Below are 18,440 nucleotides of genomic sequence, written 5' to 3'. Positions count from 1 at the left end.
CGTGATAACTTGGAGTGTTAATTTTAATTTTTCAACTGACCACTTATGTTGGATTCAGATTCAGCTGACACAATGATTGTTTTAACTCGAAGAAGCTCTCTGGAACATTTTACCCTGTTAAAGTTGCCATGTGATTGTAAATTACAATATATGTGGTTGTTGTGTTAATTGAAAAATATAATAGCCATTGGTTTAAGAGCCAGAGCAGGTTATACTTCCCCTTGAACCTATTCTGCCATTCAGTTAGGAGATGGCTGCTCTGTATTTTTATTCCACCTTGCTGCCTGAGACCTGTAATCATCAACATCCTTGCCAAACAAAATGGTGATGGGCAAATGGAGTGTGTGGCTGATGTTTACCTGAATTTCCACCTGGGTAGTCTACAACCCAACGGCGTGAATATTGAATTCTCCAATTTCAGGTAAACTGCCCCCCCCCCCGTCCCTTTTCTCTCTCCTCCTGATCTACCCAGTTCCTCTTACACTCACCCTAACCCCCCATCACTCTGTTCCTTTCCCCTCCTCCACCCACTTTATCTGCCCATCACCCACACCCACTGGTTCCCCTCCCCCCATTTGCCTCCACCTCCCAGCCTCTGTCATGATTGCCACTCTCCCCTCCTCCATCTGCCTACCACCCCTCCTGACCTGGATCCACCTATCACTTACTAGCTCTTGCTCCATCCCTCCCTCCATCTTTTTATGCTTGTTATCTCCCCTCTATCTTTCAATCCAGATGAACACAAGATCACAAGACAAAAGAGCAGAAGTAGGCCATTCGGCCCATCGAGTCTGCTCCATGAGCTAAATTAAAACTATTCCTATCTGGTCCCAATTTCCAGCCTTATCCCCATATCCCTTGATACCTTGACTAATTAGATACCTATCAATCTCCTCCTTAAACGCTCCCATTGATCGGGCTCCACAGCTGTATGTGGCAAAGAATTGCATAAATTCACTACCCTCTGGCGAAAGAAATTTCTCCTCATTTCTGTTTTAAATCGGAAGCCTCTAATTCTAAGACTGTGCCCTCTAGTCCTGGACTCACCCACCAAGGGAAACAGCTTAGCCACATCTACTCTGTCCAGTCCTTTCAACATTCTAAATGTTTCTATGAGGTCCCCTCTCATTCTTCTGTACTCCAGTGAGTACAGTCCAAGAGCCAACAAATGCTCATCGTATGTAAGCCCTTTCATTCCGGGAATCATCTTCGTAAATCTTTTCTAAACCCTCTCCAACATCAGCACATCCTTCCTAAGATAAGGGGCCCAAAACTGCACACAGTATTCCAAATGAGGCCTCACCAGTGCCCCATAGACCCTCATCAACACCTCCTTATTTTTATACGTTATACCTCTCGAAATGAATGCCAACATAGCATTTGCTTTTTTTAACCGCCGATCCGACCTGGTGGTTAACCTTTAAGGTATCCTGCACGAGTACTCCCAAGTCCCTTTGCACTACTGTACATTGAATTTTCTCCCCATCTAGATAATAATCTGCCCGTTTATTTCTTTTTCCAAAGTGTACAACTGCACATTTCTCAACATTGAATCTCATCTGCCATTTCTTTGCCCATATTCCTAAACTATCTAAGTCTCTCTGCAACCTTCCTGTTTCTTCAATACTCCCTACTCCTCCACCTATCTTGGTGTCGTCTGCAAACTTAGCCACAAAACCATTTACTCCATAATCCAAATCATTGATGTACAATGTAAAAAGAAGTGGCCCCAACACCGACCCCTGCGGAACACCACTGGTAACCGGTAGCCAACCAGAACAGGATCCCTTTATTCCCACCCTTTGCTTTCTGCCTACCAGCCAATGCTCCACCCATTCTGTTATCCTACCTGTAATTCTATGAGCTCTCATCTTATTAATCAGCCTCTTGTGCGGCACCCTGTCGAAGGCCTTTTGAAAGTCTAAATACACAACATCCAGAGTCTCTCCCTTATCCACCCAATCTGAGATTTCCTCAAAAAACTCCAATAGGTTGGTCAGGCAGGATCTTCCTTTCATGAAACCATGCTGGCTTGGACCTATCTTGCCTTGCACCCCTAGGTATTCCATAACCTCATCCTTGAGGATCGATTCCAATAACTTTCCAACCACCAATGTCAGACTAATAGGTCTGTAATTTCCTTTATTCTGCCTCCCACCTTTCTTATAGAACGGAACTACATTTGCAATGTTCCAGTCCTCCGGAACCATGCCAGGGTCCTTTGATACCTGAAAAATTATCACCAATGCCTCTGCAATCTCGAAAGCCACCTCCTTCAGAACCCAAGGGTGCACTTCATCCGGTCCGGGAGACTTAGCTGTCCCTAGTCCATTTAGTTTCCCGAGCACCTTCTCTCTAGTAATGTTGACTGAACTCAGTTCTATCCCCTGAGACCCCTGACTATCAGGTATATTGCTGATGTCTTCCACAGTGAAGACCGATGCAAAATACTCATTTAGTTCCTCTGCCATCTTTCTTTTTATCCATTATAATCTCTCCTGCACCATTTTTAATTGGTCCTATATCAACCTGTGTCTCTCTTTTACTCTTCATATATTTAAAAAAACCCTTAGTATCCTTTTGAATGTTATCTGCCAACTTCCTTTCATAATTCATCTTTTCTTTCCGAGTGACCTTCTTAGTTTCTTTCTGTAAGTTTTTAAAAGTTTCCCAGTCTTCTGTTTTCCCACTAATTTTTGCTTCCTTGTATGCCCTCCCTTTTGCTTTTATTTTAGCCTTAACCTCTCTCGTTATCCACATTTGTGCCATTTTTCCATTCATAACCTTTTTTCTTGGAATATATCTATCCTGCAGTTTCCTTATTTCTTGGAGAAATTCCATCCATTTCTGCTCTGCCATCCCTACAACTAGCTTACTTTTCCAATCAATTTGGGCCAGTTCCTCTCTCATGCCACTGTAATTTCCTTTGTTCCACTGAAATATTGATGCACCTGCTATCAGCTTCTCCTTTTCAAATTTGAAACTGAACTCAATCATATTGTGATCGCTAGTTCCTAATGGTTCCTTTACCTTTAGTTCCCTAATCACCTCCGGTTCATTACACAGCACCCAATCCAAAACAGCCGATCCCCTGGTGGCCTCATCAACAAGTTGCTCCAAAAAGCCATCCCATAGACATTCCACAAACTTGCTCTCCTGAGATCCACTGCCTTCCTGGCTTTCCCAATGCACCTTTATGTTAAAATCCCCCATAATTACCTTGACGTTGTCTCTCTGACATGATTTTTCTATTTCTAACTGTAACTTATAGTCCACATCCCGGCTGCTGTTAGGAGGCCTATATATAACTGATATTATTGTCCTTTTACGCTTGCTATTTCTTATCTCCACCCATAAGGATTCCACTTCTTCTGACCCTATGTCACTTTATTCTGTTGATTTTATATCATTACTAACCATCAGGGCCACACCACCCCCTCTGCCTACCCGCCTATCTTTCCTATACACTGTGTACCCCTGGACATTCAGTTCCCAGTCACATCGTCATTAAGCCATGACTCGGTGACTGCCACAATGTCATATTTTTTAATCTGTAGCTGTGCCACTATGTCATCCACTTTATTTCTAATGCTACATGCATTTAAATATAGTACATTTAGACCAGTATCTGCTACCGATTTCGCTGTATTTCTATCATGCAGCAAGTTATCCTGTCTTTTCATCTGCCTGTCCTTCTCACCATCTTCACTGCACATTGTCTTGGACTTGTTCCTATATACCTCTTTCTCTATCCTAACATCCTGGTTTCCTTCCCCCTGCCAAATTAATCTAAACCCTCCCCAACAGCTATATTAAACATTCCCACCAGGATATTGGACTCCTTGGAGTTCAGGTGTAACCCATCCTTTGAGAATAGGTCATACCTCTCCCAAAAAGGTCTCAATGATCCAAGAATTTGAAGCCCTGCCCCCTGCACCAGTTACTCAGCCACACAGTCATCTGCCTGATCTTGCTATTCTTACTTTCATTAGCACATGGCACAGGTAGTAATCCTGAGATTACTACCCTGGAGGTCCTGCTTCTCAACCTTCTTCCTAGCTCCTTGTAATCTTCCTTCAGGACCTCCTCTCTTTTTCTACTTATGTCATTGGTACCTACATGTACCAAGACTTCTGGCTGATCACCCTCTCCCCTCAGAATATTCTGGACCCGGTCCGATACATCCCTTACCCTGGCACCAGGGAGGCAACACACCATCCCGGTATTGTTGTCGGGTTTGCAGAATCTCTTATCTGTTCCCCTCACTATAGAATCACGAAACATTGACTGTCCATTTCCCTCCACTGATGCTGCCTGACCCGCTGAGTTCCTCCAGCATCTTGTTTGTTGCTCCAGCTTCCACAATCTGCAGTCTCTTGTGTCTCCATCTGGGAGAAAATGTGGGTGGTCTCATCAGTAAGTTTGCAGACTACATAAAAATTGGCGGAGTCATGAATAATGAGGAAGGTTGTCAAAAGATAGAACAGGATATGGATCAGCTGGAAACTTGGGTGGAGAAATGGCAGATGGTGTTTAATCTGGACAAGTGCGAAGTGGTGCATTTTGGGATGTCAAATCCAAGAAGAAAGTATACAGTAAATGGCAGGATCCTTAGGAGCATTGATGTTCAGAGGGTACTTAGGGTGCAAATCCATAGCTCTCTGAAAGTGGCAACACAAGTGGATAGGGTGGTAAAGTAGGCATACGATATGCTTGCCTTCATCAGTTGGGGCATTGAGAATAAAAGTTGGCAAGTCATGTTGCATCTGTATAAAACCGTGCTTTGGCCACATTTGGAGTATTGAGTGCAGTTCTGGTCACTGTATTACAGGAAGGATGTGGAGGCTTTGGAGAAGGTGCAGAAGAGGTTCACCAGGATGTTGCCTGGATTAGCTAAAAAGTGAGGTTGGGCAAACTTGGACTGTGTTCTCTGGAGCATTGTGAATATATTGAGTGTACCCATTCTAGAGTCCTAAACTTAAGGCAAGACCTTAAGTCTTATAGTTATAGGTGTTTATCAGCACCCTCACTTTAGGGAGATTATACTGCATCAACCTATAATGCAAAAACTAATTTACTTAGCCACTTTAGTCTCTTTTCTAAAGGGGTTTAGCTGTCAATAATCACTATTTCGAGCAGTGGGTCCCCCCTCCCAACCAAGGAGGAGATAATTCCAGCTAACAAAGCAGATTGAAAACAGTTATTTATTTTAAATCGTGCACATTTATTTTGAGAAGTAATTCTAACAGAGATTATAATTCTACAAAGGATTTCCAAAGATAAGTACAAACTAGAAAAACATACCAATGAGTTGCAGATGAACATGTCCATCACAGAAAGAAGGCTCTGGGGAGAGATCCTTCATGGGTCGAGGCTGAGGAGTGGACTCTATGTCTTCGTCTCTGTAACTGATCCCCACCCATACCGCCTTTTAGTATTTATATCTTTTTTGCCAGTCATCTAGTCATGACCTCACCTGCATCTGATGTTTTCACAATTGCATTGATTAGGTCAGATGGCTGGAGCTTTAGGTTAACACAATGTTTTTTCTTCTGAGTAGGTTGCAGTCTCAATTAAGTCAACAATAGGCTTTCTGAGCCTGGACAGTATTGCTTCTCAAGAGGATGGCTAAATAGTACTGGTTAAAAATTAACAATAAACATCTTGAACCTTGAACAGTTTCTTCTGCTGTGCTAACAAGCTGAGTTAAGCAAAAAGCCTCCTGACCCTGGATAGTGAATATCCATCACAGTATTGGAGGCTGAGGGGCAACAATTATATAAAGTTATGAGAAGAACAGATACGGTAGATGGTCAAAACCTTTTTCCCAGGTAGACATGCCAAGTACTAAAGGACATACAGTTAAGATGAGAGGGGGAAAATTTAAAGGAGACATGTGGGACAAATTTTTTTACACAGAGGGTGGTAGGTGCCTGGAATGCATTGCAAGGGACAGTGGTAGAAGCAGATACAATAGCAATGTTTAAGAAGCATTTAGGCAGACACATGAAGAGGAAGGGAATAGGGGAATATGCAGCTTGTGCAGGCAGATGGGATTCGTTAGATTGGCATCATGGTCAGCGTAGACATGGTGGGCTGAAGGGCCTGTTCCTGTGCTGTAATTTCTGTGTTCTAAGTTCTAGCTCACAGAATTCTCCCCATCTTATACTTGCCACTTAATCACTGACAAGTGCTAAAGTTATGTGTCTGTTTTAGTCCAAAATATTTTACTTCCCATTTAACCTTTAGTTTTACAGCATTATCTTTACAGAAAAAAGAATACTTTTTTTTGTTAACTCTCTTGCTATCCTTCTAGTTACACCTCCTACAGAGAGATCACCATCCTCTCAGCCAGCACTACCACTTTGTCACAGACCTTCCTTTGTTCTCTCTGCTCTCCCCTTTCTCTGCAACTTAAAAAATGTTTAATTTTTAGGTTTTTTCTCATTCTGATGTAAGGCCATCAGCTGAAATGTTAATTTTGTTTCTCTCTCCACAGATGGTGACCTAACCTGCTGAGTATTTGCATCATTTTCAGTTTTTATTTCACATAAACCAGAAATTTGCTATCTCCTGTTCTTCAAAGTATTCCTGCTTATTTCTCTCTAGTTGAGAAGTTATAATCTATTCTAATATAGGTTGTAAAATATTTTCATTTGCTTCACAAAAGGATTGAGGAAGTGTGCTTAAACATCCCAGTCTCCGTTTTACCATGGAAATGAGTGTGCCTGTTATGGAGATTTTGATGGGGATTTGAATATCTCTCATTCCACTCTTGATGAGAGGGTAAGCAGAGGGAGGACATCTTGATTAACAGGGGCAGAGAAGAACTGTGGGGAGAACAAGAATTTAAACCTTCCATGGAGATGGTAGAAAGGGGAAGAAAACTGTCAAATGAAATGTATCCCTGGACAGTCATGTTAACAGCAAATGGGAGTCTGCCTATGAAATTTCGGAAGTATTGTTGTTGGGACACTTGTTCTCCAACTTCCAGTAGTCCATTTGTAAAATGTGTTGAAAGATACACAAGGCACCAAGAACTCAAAGTAAGGTCTGTCTTCTTTATTCAAGGTTCTTCACAGAGTTCTCCTCTGGAATCTTCCATAAGCATTGTTGGAGCTAAGAGGGTAGTGGTTCATCTGATACCATTCTTTAAGAAGTAACAGCCCTATAGCAACAATTATTGTTCACAACAAATATTGCATATATGACAAAGTATAGTGTGGTCCAACTACTGTATAGCACATTTGGCACTGTCAACTGAAATAAATTTCATTTCCTTTTATTATTCAAGTATTCCATCGGCTCCAAATTAACTTCTCTCTGTCCAGGTTACCAGGTATATACTAATAACAAATCTTGCATTTAATCAGAAATGAAAAACACAGATCAAAAGCAGAAAGAAACTATGACAGATATTCAAGCACAAAAACATGACTGAATGACACTACTAAAACTGTTTTACTTTGTTACATTTTAACTGCTGTAAAAGGGAAACCTTCAATTTACTTGAACTGCCTTTGAGCCTTCATTCAATGTTGGTGGGCTCAAGCCCAAGCAGCTTTGTCAATTCACAGCAGAAAAGGCCCACCGGGCAAATCAAATCCTGAGCCTTCTCTGATCCAGCAGATTCAATAAGCGTTACATTCTCAAAGGAGTAGCACCGCCTCTGCTCTAACTTCTCCATAGAACAAGCACCATAGTTTAGCTAAAAAGTAAGGCAATTCTTTTCAAGTGAAACCTAATATTAATATAAATATTATAAATGTGGGAGGTTTGTTTTGGAACCATTTTTGATAACTATTAATTGATTAAAATCTTGTCTAGGTTTACTCAAACAATTAGGAATTACATTTTAACATTCTATTTTTGTTGTCAAGGCAACTTAGCAAAGCAAAGAATTACAGTGGGATGAAATAAAATAAAGTTTTGGATTGGCATAACTATCCTTTCATGTAGACTTCAAGAATGCTTTATGGATTCTTCTACACAATTCAGCAAGAAACATTTTCTTCATAACTCTGTTAAAATGACACTGTAGCATGTTCATAATCTTACAATTTAAAATTTAAAGTCCTGTATACCCCAATCAACTGGACCAATGAACTTCACATGCACCACAATGCAAGAATCATTGCATTCCTTGTACATGAAATTGAGAAAGTTAGCGTGAAGGTGAAGCAAGTAATTAGGAAAGCAAATAGAAAGTTGGCTTTTATTTCAAGAAGTATGGAGTACAAAAGAAGGGAAGTCTTGTTATAAATCTGCAGGGTTTTCTTGAGACCACACCAGCATTACCATACAATTTTGTTCTCCTTATAAGGAGGGATATACTTGTATTGGAAACCATTCAGCGAGGGTTCTGGAATGAGGGGATTGCCTAGTAAGGACAATTGGGCAGGTTTGGTCTATAATTGTACGAGCTTAGAAGAGAAAAACCTATCAGAGGCTATGGGGGCTTGAAAGAGTACAGGTTGAAAGGCTTTTTCCCTGGTGGGGATTTCCAGAATTAGGAAACAGAGTTTCAGGATAAGGAATTGTCCATTTGAGCCGTCGGTAAGGAGGAACTTCCTCTCTCAGAGAGTCATGAATCTTTGGAATTCCCTACCCCAGAAAGCAGTGGAAGTAGAAGCATTAACTACATTCAAAGCCGAGATAGACAGATTTTTGGATTATGTGGGAGTCTAGTGTTATGGGGTATAGACAGGAAGGTGTTGAGACCCAGGTCAGATTAGCCATGATATTAAATGGTGGAGCAGGCTGAAAGGACCATGTATCCTATTCTGCTCCTACTTCTTATGTCCTTAAAAGTCAAGAATAAAGTTTTCAAAAACTCACTCACTCAGTATGTAGGTCGTCGTTGTGAGCTGTTGATGTTAGTGTTGGACAGCCACTTAAGCATAGACAAGAGAGTGAATCTAAGTAAAGCTCAGATTCAGACCCGGTGATGTGTTTAATCATGTGCTCATTTTAATCCTTTCAAGGTGTTCCATGCCTAATTAATACTTACAGGCAGCTAAGCAATAATTTTCCCTACCATATATTTATTATGCCAAAAAATAAACAGTTCAATAAATGATCTGAATATTAAACACTGCTAACACACTTCAAACATTTAATGTAAAGACAATAACTGAATCATTTACTGCCTGGTATACTTTTAATAAGCAGGTAAATGGTCTATTTATTTTGTGTCTGAGTATAGGAATAATAAGTGTTTCATGATAAGTGATCTCGTACTTTATTCCCTAAAATACCCATGACCGTAAAAGACTTTTCTGATGGGCTTGTCTGTTTAATCCAAAGTTCGTTTAATGCAATAAACCTCCCAAGATACCTCACAGGTATGAACACTAAACAAAATTTGACATTGAACCATATAATGGTACGTATCTTCTGGTGGATGACCAGAAGTTATTCCCATAACTGCTGGCACTGAAAGGATTTCCTTCTCTAAAGACTTAAAGACTTAAGTACCCATTCGCTTACCTTCTCATTGGCTTCCCATCAATACCACAGGGCCTCTGCTGTGACACTAAGGCCTCAGGTCCTTATGTTGGCTATCAGTGATCCAGACTCCAATTTGATGCACATTGGTTGCAGGAATGGTGGGAGGCGTATCCATGCCGTGTGAAGCTTTGCATCAGTAAATGCAGGTGCTGAGAATGACTGATTATTGAATTGTGTGCACTGTCCAATGATTTGGGCCATGTGTGCACATTGGCATCTGGAATCTCAGGTTATTTCAGTTATGATCCTTATTCTCAGTGTTCCAAGAAGTCTTTATCCCATTATTCCACATCCCAGAGATGCAAGAAAGTGCTTTGGCCCAAGGGTGTTCCAAGATCTGTAGGCTGAGAAGTTTATTCCCCTGATTATTCCATAGTAGAAACATCCTTTACTAGTTGAGCAACTCTTTTATTTTCCCCCCATTAATCATTCTTTGTATGTTAAATGCATTACAAAGTTTAAGTTGTTATTTCCATTAATCTGCATTTACTTTAGGTTACTGATGCCTTTACCACCTTATTCAGCCAGCTCCAACATTTGTTTGATCTTTTCTGTCTTTGACCCTAGCAAAGACCTTTCCGATGTTTTCTCCCATTCTCCTGACCTCATCCTTTGCATTTTAAAACTTGTTTTACCTCCAATTTTCCCAGTTCTGGTAAGAGATCATTGGCTTGAAATATTAACCCTGTTCTTCTTTCTCCAGCTGTCTGACTTGCTGAGTACTTCCACCGTTTTCTGTGTTATTTTATATCAGTTCAGTATTGTATTACAGTTTGTATGTTCCACTAACTCATTAATCAGTTAACACTTTCAGAACAACATTTTGTATTTGTCTGGAGTATCACATTCTGGTGACGAAGCACTGAAAATATCTTTTGACTTTTCAAAGTAATAACCATTCATATTCTATTACTCATATTTTCCGGGACCTTGGAATAAACTTTACTTTTAAAAACTTTGCAGTTCATTATGTTTATGAATTATAAGTGACTAAACATTACAATTAAAGATAAAACTTGGCTATAACAACCAATAGTGCAATGATAGGAGTATTTTTTTACTGTTAAAGTACATCTGATTTACATTTATGAGACAGGAGAGCTGTATCCTTCACAGTTACGAACATTGAAAACCTTATTGCTACAAATAAAATGCTTTTTCATAACATTACCATTTATACCTGATATGGAAAATTATTGCTGGATCACCATTACTGCTGGTCTAAATCCTGAAACTCCCTATCCAACAGTACCATGGAGTAGCTTCACCAGAAGATTTGTCATGATTCAAGAAGGCAGATTACCTCTACCTTCTCAAGGGCAATTAGGGATAAGCAATAAATGCTGGCCTTGCTGTTAATGCCCAGATACTGAAAATTAATTTTAAAAGGTGGCTAATATTTTCATAAGAGTTTACAACCTTAGTCATGCAACTGAAAGGTAGATTCATTGGTAAAAATGTGTCTTAGTTTTATATTTCTCACAGATTTATCCAAATGTTTCTACCAGCTGTAAATATAACCCAAAAATAGTTATTTTGAAGATTTCCTGTAAAGGGTAGTAATTTGCCTTAACATACTGAACCACTTCAAAAATAACTGATAATGTATAAACACCATCTTGAACAGACTTACAAGCTATGCTGTCCCTGTCAAGCAGCAGTGGAATATTATATCAAACAGACTGCCTTGCCATTTCTGGCCCTTTAACACCATCATGCAGGCAGCATTGCCATTTAGAGAATGCCCATTAGAACATTTTCAAAGCAACCAGGGCTGAGCAATTCATCTGGCTTCAACACTACCCGTATTGAAAAGAACATTTTAGGAGATGGAATAGATAAATTGGAAATCACTCCTTAAACTGTATATAGAAAGATAGAACACAGGCTCAACTTAGTAAAAGGTAAAAAAGCAAAAAAGTGCAGATATTGAAAATCTAAAGTAAAAACAGAAAATGCTGGAAGTGCACAAAACATCTGAATAAAGGTCGCTGACTTGAAATGCAAACTCTGTTTCTCTCTTCAGAGATGCTGCTAAACCTTCTGGAACTTTTTTATTTTAGTATGGTGAATTGTGTATTGTGTCTCTGCTAATGAATTATCAATACAGGAAATGCACTTCTGGACAGTATGGAGGCAAAGATTGGGTTCACTGAGCCAACTTTAATCAACAGAAAGATGATAGTCCTGGTTTTAATTGATTGGTATTGGAGTGGAAAACCATGGGCTTAGATACTAAACATTCAAGAACCTGGCCTTGGATGGCATGCTTTTTAATTATCTATTTAAAATTATCTACTTAAATATGAATAAAAAATAACAAATGAACAGCGCACAGTGAGGCTACCTATTTCCTTCTGTGGTCCATATATGAATACAATTTTCTCTCTCCTTTCAAATGATGGCCGTCTGAGAATCTCTCTCTCTGCAAATTATCCCCTCAAATCCATGAAATGAAATAAAAACAGATTAGAAACACTCTACAGATCAGGCATATGTGTGGAGAGAGAAACAGAATTAATGTCAATGACCTGTGAGATGAAATGTTCACCAAACTGTTCATTCCAGAAGACATAGGCTATCAAAGCCATGATATGTTTTTGAGGAGGCACAGGAATAAAGCCAAATATCAACCAAGGTTGTCATCCTGGATGATGATGATGTTTTTGTGGGGGCATTGGGCTTCTTGCATTAATTTGGCTATCTCACCACTATAAGAATGGGAAAAATAGTACCATAGACAATTAGATGTTGCCAGGAAGCCACCTCTGATAAAGTCTAGTGTAAGATAGTGAAATACCCAAACCCACTCTTGAAGAAACAAACTTTCATTTTGAGATAAAAAAACAAGATTGGTTTCAGGCTGTTGACATGCTGATAAATCTGAGGATATAAAGTGCAAATTTGATAATTAACCACTTACATGTTGTTCCTAATGTCACAGAAATATTATGTCAGAAAATACAACATACGTAAAATTCCACATTGCTGCTGTCACATGCATTGGTAAAGAACCTTGTGCTGGCATTGTCTAAATTCTGCTTGGTTTGTGAGTTGGCTTGGTCTCCTCTATTGTTAGGCATCCTTGAATTACGAACTTGTGGAGTATGCAATAGATTGTGAAGCAGTATAACTAGTAAAGTAGATGAACTCAAAGCTTTAATGAACACCGGGGTCTACGATATTGTTGTCATCACTGAGACAGGGTTGAAGGACAGGCAGGACTGGCAACTCAGTATCCCAGGGTGTAGAATTTTCAGGTGAGACAGAGGAGGGAGTAAAAGGGAAAAGAAATTATACTGTTTGTCAAAGATTGCATTACTTCAGTATTAAGTGAGGATATCCCCAAAGGATCCTCAAATGTGGACACAAGGTAGAGATTAGAAACCAAAAGGGTGTTATCACTTTGCTGGGGTACATTACAGACTATGAGATAGAGGAACAGATTGTTAGGCAAACAGCAGAGAAATGCAATAAAAACAGGTTTATTTCAACTTCCCAAATATTAACTGGGATTGCCTTAGTTTTAAAAGTTCAGAGGGGGTGGAATTTTTGAGGTGTGTCCAAGAGATCTTTTTGATGCAGTATGTAGATAGACCAACGGGGGAAGGAGCATTCTCTTGGGGAATGTAACTGGTCAACTGGAGTGAGTGTCAGTAGGGGAATATTTTGGAGGTAGTGAATATAACTGTTTATTTTAAAATGATTATGGAAAAAGTTAGTGATGGACCAGTAATTAAGGCCAATTTTATTAACATAAGGGAGGATCTGGCATAGGTAGATTGGAAGCATATACTTGTAAGTATGTCTACATCTGCACAGTGGAAAGCATTCAAAGGAGAGAGAACCAGAGTTCAGGGCCAAAATGTTCCTATAAGAGTGAAAGCCAGGGGTAACACATACAGGGAACCCTGGATGTCAAGGGTTATTGAGGGTAGGATAAAGAGAAAAAAGGAAGCATATGATAGGTATAGGATGAGGCCTGTCAAGAGAGTAAAATGTGTAGGGAGGCGCTTGAAAAAGAAATTACGAAGGCGAAGAGGGGTCATGAGAAATCGCTGGCAGACAGGATTTGGGGAAATACAAAGGCATTCTACAAGTATATTAAGGGCAAAAGAATAGTGCCCAATATGAATATCATGGGAAATCTGTGTGTGGAACCTGAAGATATAGGTAAAGCCCTAAATGAATACTTTTCATCAGTATTCACAAAGGAAACAGTCTTTGTAGTTGGAGAATTCAGTGAAGGGGCAGGTAAAGGTCTAGTGCAGGTCTCCATAAATAAAGAAGAGGTACTTGATGCCTTGGCAGACTTAAAGGTGACTACAGATCCCCAGAAGAGATGGAATTTATCCCAGGCTGCTATGGAAGGCAACAGAAGAGATTGCTGGGGCTCTTCCTGAGATTTCTAAATCTTTGCTGGACACAAGTAAGGTACCAGATGACTGGAGCACAGTAAATATGGTCCCTCTTTTCAAGAAGGGCAACAGAATAAAGCCTGATAACTATAGACCTGTTAGTGTAACATCAGTGTTAGGGAAGATACTGGAAAAAATCTGAGGGAGAGGGTTAATGATCACTTGGAAAGGCAGGGACAAATCAGAGGCAGCCAACATGGCTTTGTCAAGGGCAGATCCTGTCTGACCAGTTTGATTGAATTCTTTGAAGAGGTAACAAAATGTATTAATGAGGGCAGGGCAGTAGATGTGATTTACATGGACTTCAGTAAAGCCTTTGACATGGTCCCATATGGGAGACTAGTTCAAAAGGTTAGGGCCTATGGGATCCAGGGCACATTGACAAACTAAATCCAAAGGAGACAGAGTGTGGTAGAGGATTGTTTGTGTGATTGGATGCCTGTGACTGATGGTATCCAACAAGGATCGGTGCTGGGACACTTGCTGTTTCTAATACATATGAGTGACTTGGATGTGGATGTGAGAGGCAAGATCAGTAATTTCATGGATGAAACTAAGAATGATGGAGTTGTTGATAGTGTGGAAGTTAGTCTTGGGTTGCAGATATTGATGTTTTGATGAAATGGGCTGACAAATGGGAGATGGAGTTTAATCCAGACACATGTGAGTTGATGCTCTTTGGGAACACTGACGAGGCTTGGACATACATCATGAATCGTGGGGACCTGGGGAGTACTGAGAAACAAAGAGACTTCAGAATACAAGTCCATAGGTCATTGAAGGTAGCCACACAGGTGGATAACTTGTTTAAGAAAGCATACAGGATACTAGCCTTCATTAGTTGGGGCACTGAATACAGGAAGAAAGGAGGTTATGCTCCAAATTTATTAAACTTTGGTCAGACCTCAGCTGGAGTACTACATGCAGTTCTGGTCCCCAAGGTATAGGAAGGATGTGATAGTGCTGGAGAGGGTGCAGAGGAGAGTCACCTCTATGTTGCCTGGCATTGAGCTGTCTAGTTACAAGCAGAGACTGGGAAAGCTAGGCCTTTTCTCCTGGGAGTGGAGAGGGTAAGAGGGACATGAAATCTTGAAGGTATAGATAGGGTAGACTGCAAGAAACTTTTCTCTATATCAGTGGTAGATAAAATTAGAGGACATAGGCTTAGGGTAAGTGGGAAGAGATTCAAAGGAGAACTTTTCACCCAGAGAGTGGTGAATACCTGGAATGTACTTCCTGAGAGAGTGGTTGAAGCTGGGATGCTGACGGCACTTAAGAAGCATCTAGCAGAAAACCTGAATCGCTTAGGCATTCAGGGCTATGGACCAAGTGCTGGACGATAGGGTGCCCACTGGTTGGTGTGGATGAATTGGGTCAAATGTTCTTTTTCCAAGCTGTGTGATTCAGTGATCCCATGGTACAGGAAATGTATGAATTCCTACTTACAGCATGGATCAGAATAGTGAAAACAATTGCTATGGTGTAAGAGCATATGGAGTGAGAGTAGAGCCAGAAGAGACAGCAAATACTGGAATCAGTAACCCAACAGGTTTAGCAGCATCTATAGAGGGAAAGGAATTGTTGATGTTTCAGGTTGAAACCCTGCATCAGAACTGAAAAAACAAACTGCAGGATCTCAACCTGAAACGTCAACAATTCCTTTCCCTCCACAGGTACTGCTTGACCCGCTGAGTTTCTCCATCTATTTGTTTTTTAGCTCTGGAGTAGAAGTAGAAAAAAGCTGTTCAGACCCTTGTGTCTGCTCTGCCATTCTATAAGATCATCACCGATGTGATCTGACCTCAACTCCACTTTTTGACTTGTTCCCCATAGACCTTAACTCTCCTATAGTTCAAAGATCTGTCTATTTTATTTTTGAATACATTCAGTGAGACATCTTCCAAAGCTCTCTGGGGTAAAGAATTCCAAAGATTGACTATCCTGTGAGAGAAGAAATTCCTCCGCACATGTGACTAAAGTGGATGACCATTCTGAAATTTTGGCCCATGGTCCCAGATTATCCCACATTTGGAAACATGCTCTCAGTATCTGTCTGTCAAGTTTCCTCAGAATTTTATGTATTCAATGAGATCACCCAACATTCTTCTAAATTCTACTGAGTTTAGACCCAACATGCTCAACCTTTTCAGCTGAGGAATCAAGTATGCCTTCTCTGAAATTCTTTCAATGCAAGCGTAGCCCTTTCGAAGAAGGAGACCAAAACTGTGGTGGTATGTGGTCTCAAAACTATTGTATACAGTTGCAGCAAGACTTCTACTTTCACCCTCCATTCCACTTGCAATTAAGGCCACCATTCCATTTACTTTCCAAATTAGTTACAGTGCCTGCATGCTAACTTCCTGTGTTTCATATATGGGGGTGAGGGGATGTACAACAGCATTCCATAGTTTCTCTGCATTTGAGTGATATTCTGCTTTTTCATACTTTCTACTGAAGTGAGTAACCTAATATTCCCTCGCAAAACATGACACATGCCAGATTTTTGTTTTTTCAATTAACCTACCTATATTCGTTTGCAGATTCTGATTCTCCTCACAACTTGCTTCTTTACACTTCCTTGCTTTGTTAGAAAACTTGGTTGTAATACACTTGACCCCTTTATCTAAATCATTAATGTAGATTTTATTTAATGAGGCCCAGCACTCATCATGTGTCGTCCCACTGGATACAGCTTGCCAAACTTAAAATAACCCATTTGTCCTGACTCTTTACTTTCTGTTCATCGACCAATCTTCTAACCATGCTAAAATATTATCCCTAGTGCCATGAGCTCTTGTGCGTGTATCATTTATGTGGCATCCAATTGAATGCTTTCTGGAAATCTAAATATATTGTTTACTGCTTCCCTTTTACCCATTCCACTTTTTATACCCTCAAAGAACACTAATAACTTTGTCAAACACTATCTTCCTTTCATAAAACTAGATATTAGATATTTAGATATTTATTTATTAGTCACAAGTACATCAAAACACAGAGAAATGTGTCTTTTGGTGCTACTGAGAATGTGTTAGGGACAGCCCGCAAGTGTCGCCACTCTTCTGGCACCAACATAGCATGCCCACAACTCCTAACCTGTATGCCTTTGGAATATGGGAGGAAACCAGAGCATCCAGAGGAAACCCACACAGACACGGGGAGAACGTACAAACTCCTTACAGACAGTGGCTGCAATTGAACCTGGGTTGCTGGCGCTGTAATAACGTTACATTAACTGCTACACTACCATGCCGCCCATCAAACTATGTTGAATGTCCTTGATTATATTATGATTTTCTAATTGTCCTGTTACTACCTCTGAAAAAAATAGATTTGAGCCTTTTCCCAATTGCAGATATTAGACTATTCCCCTATGGTTTCCTTTCTATCTCTCTTTGCATTTATGTTTTTCTGTTACCCTGCAACCTTATCAGAATCTAAGGAACACTGGAAGATCACAACCAACATATCCTTGATGCCTGCAGGCACCTCTTTTGAGACCCTAGGTCCAGGGAACTCGCCAGTCTTTGGCCCCACTGGCTTACCTAGTACTTTTTTTCCAGTGATAGAAATTGTTCTAAATTCCTCCCTTCCTTTTGCTCCCAGTTTTACTGCTAAAAACAGAAACTGGTGGAAATATTCAGTCGGTCAAGCAACAGCTATGGGGACAGAAACAGTCCCTTTGGAATCCTAAAAGGGGAGGGAAAGATACATTTGGTGGTGGAACTATGTTGTACCTTTTAGAAATCATGGAGGATTATTGGTTGAATGTGGAGGCTGGTGGGGTGGAAGGTGAGAACAAAGGGAACGTGTCCTTGTTCTGGGTGGGAAAAAGTGTCTGAGATTAGAAGGGGAGGGAAAGATACAGATGAAGTTACCAGCCCTGTCAACTATGGTGGAGGGGAAACCGCACTATCTGCCTCAAGCAACTATAGGAAGTGAAACACTTGCCCTTTTACCTCATCCATTCCTAAGAGCCCACGCATTCAGTTCAGATAAAATATTGATTTAGTTGTACTTCTTCCAATTTAGTGTACTGCACTCAGTGTTAATTTTGTGGTCTCCTCTGCAATGGAGAAGCCAAACACAGATTGAGTGACCAGTTTGAGAACACCTCTGATTGTTCCTTAAGGGTAAACCTAGGCTTCTAGTTGTCTGGTAGGTTAATTCTACATCCCACTCCCTCTCTGCCCCTTACATTGTTCCAATGAGGCTCAACATAAGTTCAAGGAACAGTATCTCACCTTCAGACTCGCTTGTTACAGCACTCAGGATTCAATGGCGAATTTAACAATTTCAAATAATCAGTCTCTCTAGTATTGTACCTGACATATTCAACTGTTTTTTTCCCTCTCTCTCTCCTCTTCTGGTATTTCAGAGTTTGCCTTCTCCTATTTGTTTCCTTCCTTTAGCTGGCACAACCACTTGTCTCACTCTGTCTTTACTGATCTCCATTCTATCACTGATATTCCCTTTGCATTTTCCCCAGCTTTCTCTGCAAGGAAAAACTTC

Source organism: Pristis pectinata, chromosome 5 (assembly GCF_009764475.1).
Source record: "Pristis pectinata isolate sPriPec2 chromosome 5, sPriPec2.1.pri, whole genome shotgun sequence".
In the NCBI taxonomy this organism is placed as follows: domain Eukaryota; kingdom Metazoa; phylum Chordata; class Chondrichthyes; order Rhinopristiformes; family Pristidae; genus Pristis; species Pristis pectinata.
The sequence above is the reverse complement of the archived record's forward strand: the minus strand, read 5'-3'. Positions refer to the sequence as shown.